The sequence below is a fragment of the Antechinus flavipes genome, chromosome 2 (assembly GCF_016432865.1).
Source record: "Antechinus flavipes isolate AdamAnt ecotype Samford, QLD, Australia chromosome 2, AdamAnt_v2, whole genome shotgun sequence".
Classification (NCBI taxonomy): Eukaryota; Metazoa; Chordata; class Mammalia; order Dasyuromorphia; family Dasyuridae; genus Antechinus; species Antechinus flavipes.
The window spans coordinates 635785006-635797326 of NC_067399.1; the positions used below are offsets into that span (position 1 = coordinate 635785006).

The 12321-nt window shown below is 34.0% G+C and overlaps 1 protein-coding gene across 4 annotated transcripts in view; it reads right to left on the reverse strand.

Moving 5' to 3' along the window:
• The window catches only part of ADK (adenosine kinase), a 692586-nt gene that overhangs the window by 378767 nt on the left and 301498 nt on the right, over positions 1–12321 (reverse strand). The gene's annotated exons all lie outside the window — the stretch shown is intronic.

Below are 12321 nucleotides of genomic sequence, written 5' to 3' on the forward strand. Positions count from 1 at the left end.
TTTTACTCAAAAAAAATCTGAGCAAGTCACTTAATTTCTCTGAGTCTCAATTCTCTGGCTGAAAAAGGAAGAATGTATTCTGTATACAATCTAAATGAGAAATTTGTGAAGGATTGAGAAATTTAAGAAATGAGAGTGTTCTGAGGAAAATACTGGTGTGAAACTTTTTACTTTGTTCCAATGGTTCTCTTACGTTCATTCAGCCCTAATTCCAAACTACTTCTTGGACTTAAAAAACACGCCAAGCCCCATCAATCAATAGCATCTATACACTTTTTGAATGGAATCTGCCAAAGATTAAAATTATTAAATCAAAGATCCACCACCAAGTGATGGTGAGTGGCCTTGGAATTCTTGACACTGTGCTACATCACTATATTACAAATATTACATAATGAGATTTTTAGGTCTCTATGTGCAGACCTACACAGAAAGATAAATACTGAAAAAGTCAATCTTTTTGTCAAAATATGAATCTAAATTTTAATATTACATCATAATGAAATGTAACTAAAAATTTTTGGAAGGTAGCAAATGAAGATTCGTTAATACCTTTTATCAGTGGAAAACAATGCAAATGACAATTCGTTCTAAAATTAAAATAATATGATCTAAAGAAGCTAGTTCAATAATTCAAAAACAACAATGCTTTATTCCTTCCTATGCCTAAACTGGGAGAAGAAAAGATAGGTCTTCCTTCCTCATGGTGTCAGCTACCAAGATAACACCTCCCTTTCCCATGCCACTTTGAGCTTCTGTACTCATCACAGATACAGGTGGACTACAGCTTGATATTTGTAAGTAGGATTATTGAGGTTTTTGTTTTTGCTATTTTTTGTTGTTGTTGTGTTAAGATAACAGATTGGCACCTATATAAAGTGGTTTTTTTTCCCCCCTAGATACAGGGACAAAAATCTTGCTGCTCTTTATTTATACTTTGTTATTCCTTTTATCAAAATTTCTTTCTTAAGGTCAGAATATGTTAGTGCCAGAATATGACATGTACTTATTATAATTTACATCTCAATCTGAATTTTAAAAACAAGGGCAAAAGTTTTAAATTGGATTACAAATCATATTTGTAGACAGTTTTTTGCTCAGGACAGTCTGATGTGCGTACCAAATGTGCTGCTGACTTGAATATCAGCTGCAGACTTCATGCTACCATCTGTGCGAATCCCAGAGACATTTTTGGGTAATGCAGTAAGGATGTGAAGAATATCATTCAAGGCTATTTAGCAATATAATTCTCTGAATGGTCAGAGGAGGGAAGATGAAATTCATTGACGATACCTCCATTCAAGAGTCATCTCCCATATTACGCCTTTCATGATCTGGCTAATGATTAATGCTATCCCCGATCTTAAATTTCTTGTGTTTACTCATATATGGATTTATTATGGTTTTTCCATCAAAAAGTACAATGAAACCTACATGAGAACAATGATTGTCTTATTTTATTTTCTTATCCCGAGTGTGGTTCTTTATGTATAATAGGATGCTTAATAAATGTTGAACTGAATTAGACAAGAAACTTCAAATAGCTAAATTCTATTGTATCTGTAACACACTTTAAAATATGACAATGTCCTTCAATATCTATCAACACCTATGTTTGCTTTTTAAAGTCCCATGAGTATTTTTGTTCTTAATTTTTCCTATTAAACACATTAAAAAGCTCTGAAGAAAAGATATACCAATGAAAATTAAAGTCACTAATCTTTAAAAAGTTTAGCATTATTTTATTACTGGACCCTCTTTTAGCATTCTTTTTTCCTATTTACAACAACTTAGTTTGGCTAAGGTTCCATCAAGGTTTAAACTTCTAGCATTTTGAAATATAGACAAAGGAAAAGAGATTATTCTGAAATTCAATCAGACTTTCTTGGCTTCCCAGGAATCATTTCAAAACTCACTTTCTATAAGAGGTACTTTCTCATTTACCCTCATTTAGTACCTTGCTTTTGAAATTACCTTTCATCTACTCTGTGTGTGTGTGTGTGTGTGTGTGTGTATTCATCTATACACATTTGCTTGAATATTTTCCTCTTTTAGAATGTCCACTGAATGAAATTTTGTTTTGTTTTATTTTTTCCTTTCTTACCATGCCCAGTGCTTAACTATGGCATGTAACAAACAAATGCTTATTGATTGAAGTGCCAAGAATGAATGTGCAGAGTATCGCTATGAATCAGAAAACCATTACAGAGAAATTGCTGAGGACCTTTATCATATTTCTAGTTAAATTCTTTTAATCAAAAACATGCATTGCGGAATCAAATATCTGTCATGGAAGCAAGAGTAATTTTTCCTTAAATGTATTAAAATTGTCTTCAAGACTTCCCTGATTCAAGAGGATCTAGGTTCTAGCTGGTGAACTTGCTTTCTAGTGCTCACCAGAGGAAAAGTTGGTCTTCTCTCTCAGGCATGAGTCCTAAACTAGAATGCCCAAAATAGAGGCAAGGAAATGGTAGTCTACTCAACTGATGCTAATTATTACTGGATATTTTAATATGTTATAGATAAATAAATCTTCTGTCAATTGTTAGATGGTCTACAAGCATCTCATTTCCATTCAATTTTGAACCTGAAGCATCAACCAGGCCTGGAACACAACAATATGGATAAACACAAATCACATAGAGCGTTCCTTAATATGTGCTCAATTTTATCAATCTATTATCATTTAACTTCTTCTGAATGCTACAGATAATGTGAGTCACTGTAAGCCACAAACATGTTCTGAAGAATAGTATAGGTGATTGTAACATTAAGCGTAAGAAAAGCAACATGCAAGTTATTACCATCAACATTACATGGCAGTTCTTTTCTTCTTCCCCTCCCTGTTCTTTTGCTTTGCTACTGCCAAGGATATCTACTGCTATACAATGTGAATTGATTATTATATTTTACTGCAAATAATAATTCACAGTTTGGTTAAAAAGCAAACTACAGGGTTTGTTTTTTTTCTCATTTGTGTGGGGCTTAAATCTTTTTGATACTGGAAAAAAATAATTTTAAAGAAACCCCTGTACATGTACATTCTTGCATATCTCTACTGTCTGTCTCCTTTACACACAGACACAAGTGAGCAAACAGAGTCCACCTTATTTCTATCCCTTTCTGCCTCAAGTCTTTCCTTGTTAATATAATCTACTTTATATCCACTGATCAAAGTGATAATCATAAAGCATAGATCTAACCATGTCACTCTCATGCAAAAAATTGCAAATTCTTCTATCAAGTATTTAAAACCTTTCTTTGTCATCTGATTCCAGACATTTTAGATCTTGTTCAAATAATGTTAAATTTGATTGAATACAAATTATAATATGATACCAAGTTGCATAATAATTAAGCCAAAATTGTATTAATGTAATTGGCCAACAGTTTTAACAATCCTGATCTCACATGAGTCTATATTTGCTCACATTCTGCAGGGCTATGATAATGCTGCTGCATACTGTATTAACAATAGTTGTGATAATTTTTTTTGAGAGCCTTTAAAAAAAGAAAAGAAAGAATTGCTGAAATGGAATCACTGACAGTGTAAAATAAGATGCTTAACATTACATTTGAACAAAATTTGACATGATTGAATGGCATGAATGTGTTCATAATATAACTCTAAAACAGGTGAGATAACAAAATGCCTGAATCTACAGTAGAGACTATTATAAACACGTAGACAAATAAAAGAAAAAAAGCAAAGTTACATCAGCTTCTTGTGATTTGCAAACAACTGCATGGAAAAAAAAAGTCTTACAGTGATAGATGGAGTGCCTTTTACCTCTATGAATTGAAGTCTGCAATCAAAAACACATTCCTTTTAGCAAAGTGGCCATTCAGAGAAAAGTGTGAAGTTCCATTAAGCAGCAAAAGAAAATGGAAATGAAGTAATACTAAAGAAACTTTTATTGCAAGTATTGCTTGGTTGAACTGATTTAAAATGTCAATTCAATAGCACAATGATAAATCTACTGGACTAAATCAGGTGCAATATAATGAATGTCTGAATGTTTTGAAGAAAATAACTGAACTAGGTTGACACACTTATCAGCCATTTAAAAAAAGTGGATGAAAAAGGATTATTTTGGGAATTGATGCCTTACAGAACTTAGATTTCTAGTTACAAAAAAAAAAAAAAAAAAGAAACAAAACCTCAGCATGAATTTAAGTATGAAAAATATCATCTTTATTGGAAAGTGATACAGAAGATTATTTGAAATTAAAACTACTGCTTGCTTGTTTATTAGCTTCAGTTTTTTCAATCATTAGCACAGCTGTTGAAAATAACCTTACTGATTATTAGGCTATTGGACTACATCTGGGCTATTGTGTAAGAATGTAGGGAGGCAAACTGAGATGTGGAAAAACTCTCTACACTGACCAGGGTCAATATGAATAAAGATTTTTAAATTAAGTGATATTAAAATATTTTAAACAGCTACAATGGCATTTTCACCAGTTTTTATCAATATATGCTTTGTTGGAATACACAGGAGCTGTTGGATTACATGGGATCCACTTGATCGTGGCTGCTGGAGATTCAACCCAGATCTGCAGAATGGAGCTCTTCCTGTGAGAGGTTGATACAAAGAGCCTGAAAGGCAGTTGCTGTTCTCTGACCTCTCTGACCGAGAGACTGTTGTGTCGTCTGACCTCTCTCCTCTTCCCTCTGCCTCCAATTTATCTCATTTCCAGTCTGTGTCAGCAAAGGCTGCCTTGCAACTTCTTCAGATATTATGATCCACAGCTGTGGAGGTTCTTGGAGAACTGATTTGTCTCTTAACAATGCTTTACTTATAACTATCAATAATTTAAAATGTTTAAATTGTGTTTTCTATTTTCTTATTCTCTGCCATTATGTTAAAAATATGAAAAAAACTTAATTTCAATTTCTCCTTACATGTTTCTAATAAATTGGAATCAATCATAATTTTCATAAAATATATTTTCAAATATTGAAAATTTGAATGTGACCATTTCATGGAATTTCTTATTCACACTAATTGGGACTTAATTGGACTCAGGATCCAATAGCCTCTTAGCTGTTCCTGTACAAGGCAAGCTTTGTCCCCCATGCTTAGAATGTACTCCCTCTAGATCTCCACTACTAAGAATGAAAGCTTAGATCAAATGCCATTTCCTATACAAAGACTTGTCTAATCCACTCTAATGCAGAGGTTGTTTCACTTCTGCATTCTAGGTTAAATATCTGTTAAGTACATGATAAGAACTTCATAAGTGCCCTGTTTTGCACATGACAGAGTGGGGGAAGTCTGAGGAAGAAGCAGATGGAAAAATTAATGATTACTGCTATTTAAAACTGCAATACCAGAAGGAAGATAAGGCCATCAACAGAAATAGTGAAATTTGGAATGGGGTAGGAAAGAAGAAAATTGGAAGCTAATTTATTTTTATACAAGGGGAGTGTCAAGGGCTGATGGACACATTTAGATAGTGATGGACAGGAGACAAAAGTGGGACTAGAGTCCAGAGACACATAAACTTAGAAGGTAAGTTCTTAGACATGTAATTGAACTTAGATGAAATCATAAAGGAAGGAGAGAGAAAAGAGGAAGGAAGAAAGGGTAGAATCAGGCCAAGAGGAAAAAAATCATGGTTAGGGCAGCAGAAAGATAATGACCAGCAGAACAGAATGAGAAGAAACAATCAGGAGAACAGTACATGAATTAGAAAGGTGAGAAATGTTAAAAACAAACAAACAAAAAACAAGTTAAGAATAACCAGAAAGGGTGATCCTAATTATTTAATGCAAAAGTTCAAATGCTAGGCATTTATTTAAATTAATAGCTTCAAGAGGACTTGAGATGCAGAGAATCGAGTAGTCAACATAAAAGCAACTATCTTCATCAAGAAGTCTATTTACTGCTTGTGTGCTAAGCTATTAGTGTTAACCTCTTTCAATGAATGGAGAAGAATTTTCTAAATTTAAAAAATTACACCTTTATAACACTGAATTCAGTTTAATAAAATGAATATATACAAAAAAGAAAAAAAGAAACTTAAAGGATCTTCACCATAACATCTTTACTTAGTTTTTGGTGATGGGAAAGACACACAAAAAAGATGAAAATGAAATAAGGAATGGTGGAATGAAATTGTGGTGTGTCAATGTTATAAAAAGTCTTAAATAATAAATTTGGGAAATTCAGAGAAGCATGGGAAGTCTTATGTAAAGAGATGCAGAGTAATAAAAACAGAACCAAGAGAATAATAAAAACAATGCTATAAAAGATAACAATAAAAAGTCAACTCTGATAACAAGTAAAGAATAATTTCAGTTCAGGAAAACTGATAAGCAAATATACCTTTCTCCTTTCAGTCAAAGGAAGAAAACAAATGGATGTTGAAGGATGTTGAAAACTTAAATGACTGTTTTTGTTAGAAGGAAAAATTTCAATTTGGGGATGTGGGATAAGGTGTGAAGCAGACAAGAAAGGCTATGGAGAAATAGCTAGAAATAAAGAAAACAAAAGGCAAGTGAAAAATTATGTAACCCAATGGGACCAAAGTGTATGAAGGTAAAAAATTTCCAATTTTTATATTATAGAAAAATATAGATGTTATGTAAAGCAGTGTATAAATATGCTAATTATATCATTACACGATTTCCCGAAGAGAACAAGTAATTCCACTTATTTATTTTCTATAGAGCCAAAAATAAATTAAGAAGTTGACAAGTTGATGAAATGACAGCTAATGCAAATTTATTTCTGCAATAACATGAAATACTTGTAAAAGCCATTTAAAACAGAATCTCCAAAGTGGCTAAAGGCAGTACATGCAAACTATTTTTTATATTAAAAAAAATTTTTTTCATTCTAAACTACCTCACCAAGAGGCCTTGTTACTAAATCCTTTATTATTAAAACTACAAAGATAAAAGTACTAAAAGTCAGAACCATCAATCTTTAGTTACCAAAAAAAAAAAAAAAAGTAAGATTCTTTTGCCCCTAATTTGTTTCTAAGCATTTCTAAACTGAACATCATTATCTTTTCTTACAAGCTGGCATTTTTATTACAAATTTTTATGAAGGTTGTTTTATCGTTAACTAATTTCAATTGATTAATAAGCACATTTCCAAGTTGAGACAATAATACTTTTGCAGGGCTAAAGTTATATTCCTCCTTGATAAATTAGATTTCTCAACCAACAAAAACCTATTTTTTAAAAAAAAGTGAATCTTCTTAACAAGGAAAGGAATCCAGAGATTAACAAAAGGAGGTCGTTTTTCTGTGAAAAGGAGGTCATCTCTTTTGTTTACAGAGGAAGAGGAACATCAGGAATGTTAATGAAATTTTCTGGCATGGTTTCAACAGCATTAAGGATACTCATAAAGTGATCTGGAGTGTTTCTATAGCTCTCATTCAAACAAAACTGATTTATAAGTTCAATGATAGTTACACTAAACACTCAGAATTCATTAACCATTAAGCACATCTGCTTTCACTTTTAGAACTTAGATGTACAAATGTTAAATAACCATAAAAAACCCTTTAAAGTGGTTAGAATAACCAGTATAATAAAGATGTAAACAAACCAGATTATTTGATCAAATAAATGATCTGTTCATATCCATCTAACCACTGGACATTTCAATTCAAAAATTTCTACTTCTAGCATCCATTAAAGGAAGCTCAGTGAAGAAGTAGGGGATTGAGAATGAAAAAATGGTAAATGAAAGTTAAGGTGTTGTTTTCACAGGTGAAAATCAGGGAGAAATACAATGTAAGAGGTTCACATAGGCACTCTGTAGATGTACTACTGCATGTATCTCTGCCATTTTCATTAACAGTGACTATCCAGTGACATCTATCACGCAAAGAGTGTTGGATCTGGAATAAGAGGACCTCGGGGTCAAGTCTAGATCTGCCATTTGCTGCTTGAGTGTCTTTGGAAAAGTCATTTAACATGACAGAGGTTCAGTCTCCCCATCTATGAAATGGAAGAGTGGGACACGCCCTTTTGAAGTCATCCCTTCCAATTTTAAATTGATGGCACTAATGTGTAGTTCAGGACCAACCTGACCACTTCAGACAGATAAAACTTTATTTAGGCAAAAAGTATTACTAAATCTCTCCAAACCATTTGTATTACTCCTCCCAGAGTTTTTCTTAGGAAGAACTTTTCCTTTACTAGAGAACAAAATTCAGCAAAGGTGCCTCTGAAGGCAATCCTCCAAATAAAGAGAGAAATTTTGACAAAAGCAAAGTGTTTTAGAGTTCAAGCCGGATAAAGCTTCAAGTTCTCCTACTTGGGGGAAACCAAACCAAACCTAAAATGTTTATAGAAATCATCATAAGATGTAAAATGAAACTTCCATATTCTGTAAAAGAAATGTAACGTTTGAATTATCCAGGGTTCAGTATCCATATATTACATTCAAGTCCACTGGTAACACCTAGAAAACTGTGCTTAATTACTCATTTTGTAGAAATCTCCCTCTATTAAAAGTTAGCATCTGCTAGGCTTAATCACTTGTTTTACTGACAAGTCATATTCTCTATGTGCTCTCCCATAATTATGCAGCAGGGAAAGTCTTTGAACTCCAAACACTCCATTATATGCCTGCTTCAGGGAAGATGGGAGTGAATCAAGCCCAGTTGTGGCTCTGTATCAGAGTGGGCTGCATAAGCAAACAAAGTACTTGATGGTAAAATGTGCCAGATGCCCAACTATTCCTAAGGCAGCATGGCTTAGTTAATTTTGTGCCAAGTGAATTTCCATAAGATCCAACAAAACCATATTCAAATTTAAGTAGAGACAGAGACACAAAGAGAAAATTAAATGTTCTATTATTCATACAAGTGCTTCAAAGAATTACAACATTTTATAACCAGGGGACACACTACTGGTCATTTGATCTAGTGATCATTTGATAGAGGAAGACAATGGATCCTAAAGAAGGGAAGTAGGCTGTCAAGGTCATATACGTAATTTATGGAATTGAATTCAATTTCATTCAACCAAAATTTATTTATAAAGCGCCTACTAAGTGTGAGGTGCTAGTTTTATAAAAACAAAATGAAGCAACCATATGAACACAGATACACCATAAGTGGATACAAAAATATGTAAAGTAGTTTGGGATAATGAGGAAGACACTAACACTGGGGTCAGGGTATCAGGACACTCTTCTCTCTGGGAGGTGGAACTGAATTTGAATTTTCAAAGAAGTCAGGAACTGAAATGTCAAGGGGACAATAGAGCTGCTTTACTGAATTCTTGAGTTTAGATAGCAGGTTAAGCAAACTGAATTCTGTAGGTGTGTATTCTCCAAGAAGCAATGTCCTCCTACTACCCATTCCTGAGATAAAAGAGGACTAGCTCTGCAATTGTCTCTCTATTTCCCTAAAAAGTCTCTCCTGCTAAGAAAGTATAGAGCATTTTTGAGGAAAAACAAATCAGGCAAGCAAGTTAGATTTATTGGCACCCATGTCTGCCTACAATATAACCAATGACTGGGGATGGTGGACAGTGTAATATACACAACCCCTTCTTCTTAGAGTTTGCTCCCATTTTAATTAGTAATACCAAAATACATTGGTTTATGTACATATCAAGTGCCTAGGAAAAACAGGGAGAAAGAAGCCCACTCTACCCACTGGCTTAAAGAACCGGATTGTAGCCGGACTGTGTCCTCCTGAACAATTACTCAGGAGGACACAGTCCGGCTACAATCAGAATATGAACTCTCAGAAAGAAGAATGAAGTTCTTTGGAGACTGACAATGTCCTTATGGACAATTTTTACCCCATACTAGGACTAGAAAACAAAAGGAAACACCATAATTTTACATGACAAGATATCCTGCTTGTGACTATGCATAATTGAAGTAAAGGCATTCTTAGCCCAGACCACTGGAAACTGAAGCCTGGGGTCAATTGTGCCCTTTGGGGTGCCAAATTTGGGCTAATGAGAATGTACCACAGGGCTCCTGGTTACTGCTTGACCCTATATCCTTCAAGAAATACCTCTAGCCTTGCAACCATCTTTCTTGTGTAGTCACTTATTTCCAGCACCTTGTAATTTAATCACAGACACTGACCTGCTGGCTCATTAGGCTGACACATGACAAAGTCTCTGTACACCATACTGTTTTCCTCTTTTAGTATGGACAGTGGTTACTGGGACAAATTGTATCCTCAATAGCTACTTGATTGAAGAGGTAAAAATAAAAAAAAGGTATGAAGGAAACAAAGGGGCAGGCAACATTTTTTCATTTAATGCTTTATAACTTCTAAGGTAGAATGCTCATAAACTTCTCACATTAATAACTTAATTCTAAAGTAGTTCAAAAGAAGATCACATCTTATTCCTAAAAGAATGTAAGGTAAGTAGGGTAATGTCGAAGTGGAAATTGTTTTAAAATTCAAATGCCTGATGACTGGCAACAAGATCACAGACCAATTTCAAATTAAAAGGGAGGAAATGGGGATGGACAGCCTGCAAACTTCAGTGATGATCATTTAAAGAAGATTGCTTAGTACACTGGGAGCACTGAGTGGAAGATTTCTCAAAAGATATTTGTCACATATCAAGGGATGAGGAGACATGGATAAAGATAAAATGGATGGAGTATCTACATTAAGACCACCAAAAATATGTTTTAGTATCAAAATATGAAGAATTTGAAGGAAAATCACTTGGTTAACAGAAAGGACAAGAATAATGTTGGGATTCAGTACATACTAACTTTTAGAGGACACATGACAAAATGGGTTTTGAAAATGTAAACATACATAGGAAAATATTTCATCCCCTTCAATTGCTAAGTTAACTTGATAAAATACAATCAGTAGCATACTTTTGATGTCCCAAGGAATATATTGACTCTAACCTTAAACCAATATTATTTTATAAAAACATGAACAAAAAAAGAGTCACAGAGTGAGACTCAGGTCCAATAGGTCCTTTTTATCAAAAATTCTGGGTGTATCTTTAGCTCAACTATTTCTCATATCCATCTGTTTCTCTCCATCTACATTAGTATCATTATAGCAGATAGTATAAATAAAGTGGGATATAAAATATGCAAAGTACTTTATAAATATTCTTTCATTTAATCCTCACAGTAACCAGGAGAAGTAGGCATTATTATTATCCTCACTTTACTAATGAAAAAATGGCAGTAAATAAAGGTTAAGTGACTTGTTCAGTATTACACAACAGAATTTAAACTCAGGTCATCATGACTGAAGGTCCAGTGCTATCCACTGTACTCTTTAGCTGCTTCTAAAGAGCTAACAACATAACTGAAAGTCTCATCATCTCTTACCTAGACCAGAGTTCTTCCAACTTTTTTTTTAATCATATTACCATATTAGTAAAGAACATTTTAAATATACACTCCTGATATATGCATATTTATGTCTTTATGTTCCACAACATAATAGTATCCAAATATTTATGTGCATCATAATAAATACAAACACATATAACATACATACATATTTGATCTTAAGAGTCTGCAGGGAGTCACCAGACTTTACTGAGTAAAGGAATAAAAATGATTAGATTTGAATTTTAGGAAAATCTCTTTTGCAGAAGTGTGTACAAGGGATTCAAGAAAGGAAGGGAGTTGAGTCAGGGAGATTGGAGAGGAAGTTATTACAATAGACCAAGAAAGAGATGATGTTTTGCATTAGGGTGGTTGACTGTGGGAGTATAGAAAGGGGGACAAAGGCAAGAGATGTGGTAGAAGTAGAAAACAACAAAATATATCACCTAATTGTGTATGACAGCTGAGTGACAGTGAGGAGTCAAAGATGACATCAAAGTAGTGAATCTGAATGACTCTAAGGATGGTGTCCTTTGAGAGTTACTGGCAAGTTTAGAAGACAGGAGATTTGGAGGAAAAGAAGACATGATCCACAGTCCCTCCACAAACCGCAACACCTCCATACCTGTTTCATCCTGCACAACATAGGAACCTTAGCCCAAGCCCCTAGATCTGTACTGAACAGACACCAATCAGCGAGCTCTCAGTTTATCTCAGTGGGAGCCAGGTCCTTCTGCATTGCCCTGAGTGACTAATGGTGTTTCCTATTCCCTCTTACTTCTAAAGCCTACAGGCAGGGACCATCTTTATCTCTGGGATGTAACAGAGTAACTGGCACCTAATAAACTCTAAATTTATTTAAATGGCCTCGTCCACCTTACCATTTCTCATTTGAGTTCATAGTTTATCATTTCAGAAAAGAATGGAAACAGATAACAGAAAAATAACATGAATACAATGCACTGGCATGGTTTGACAGGCATAGTACTGAGCTGTAATGAACAGTCTGGGT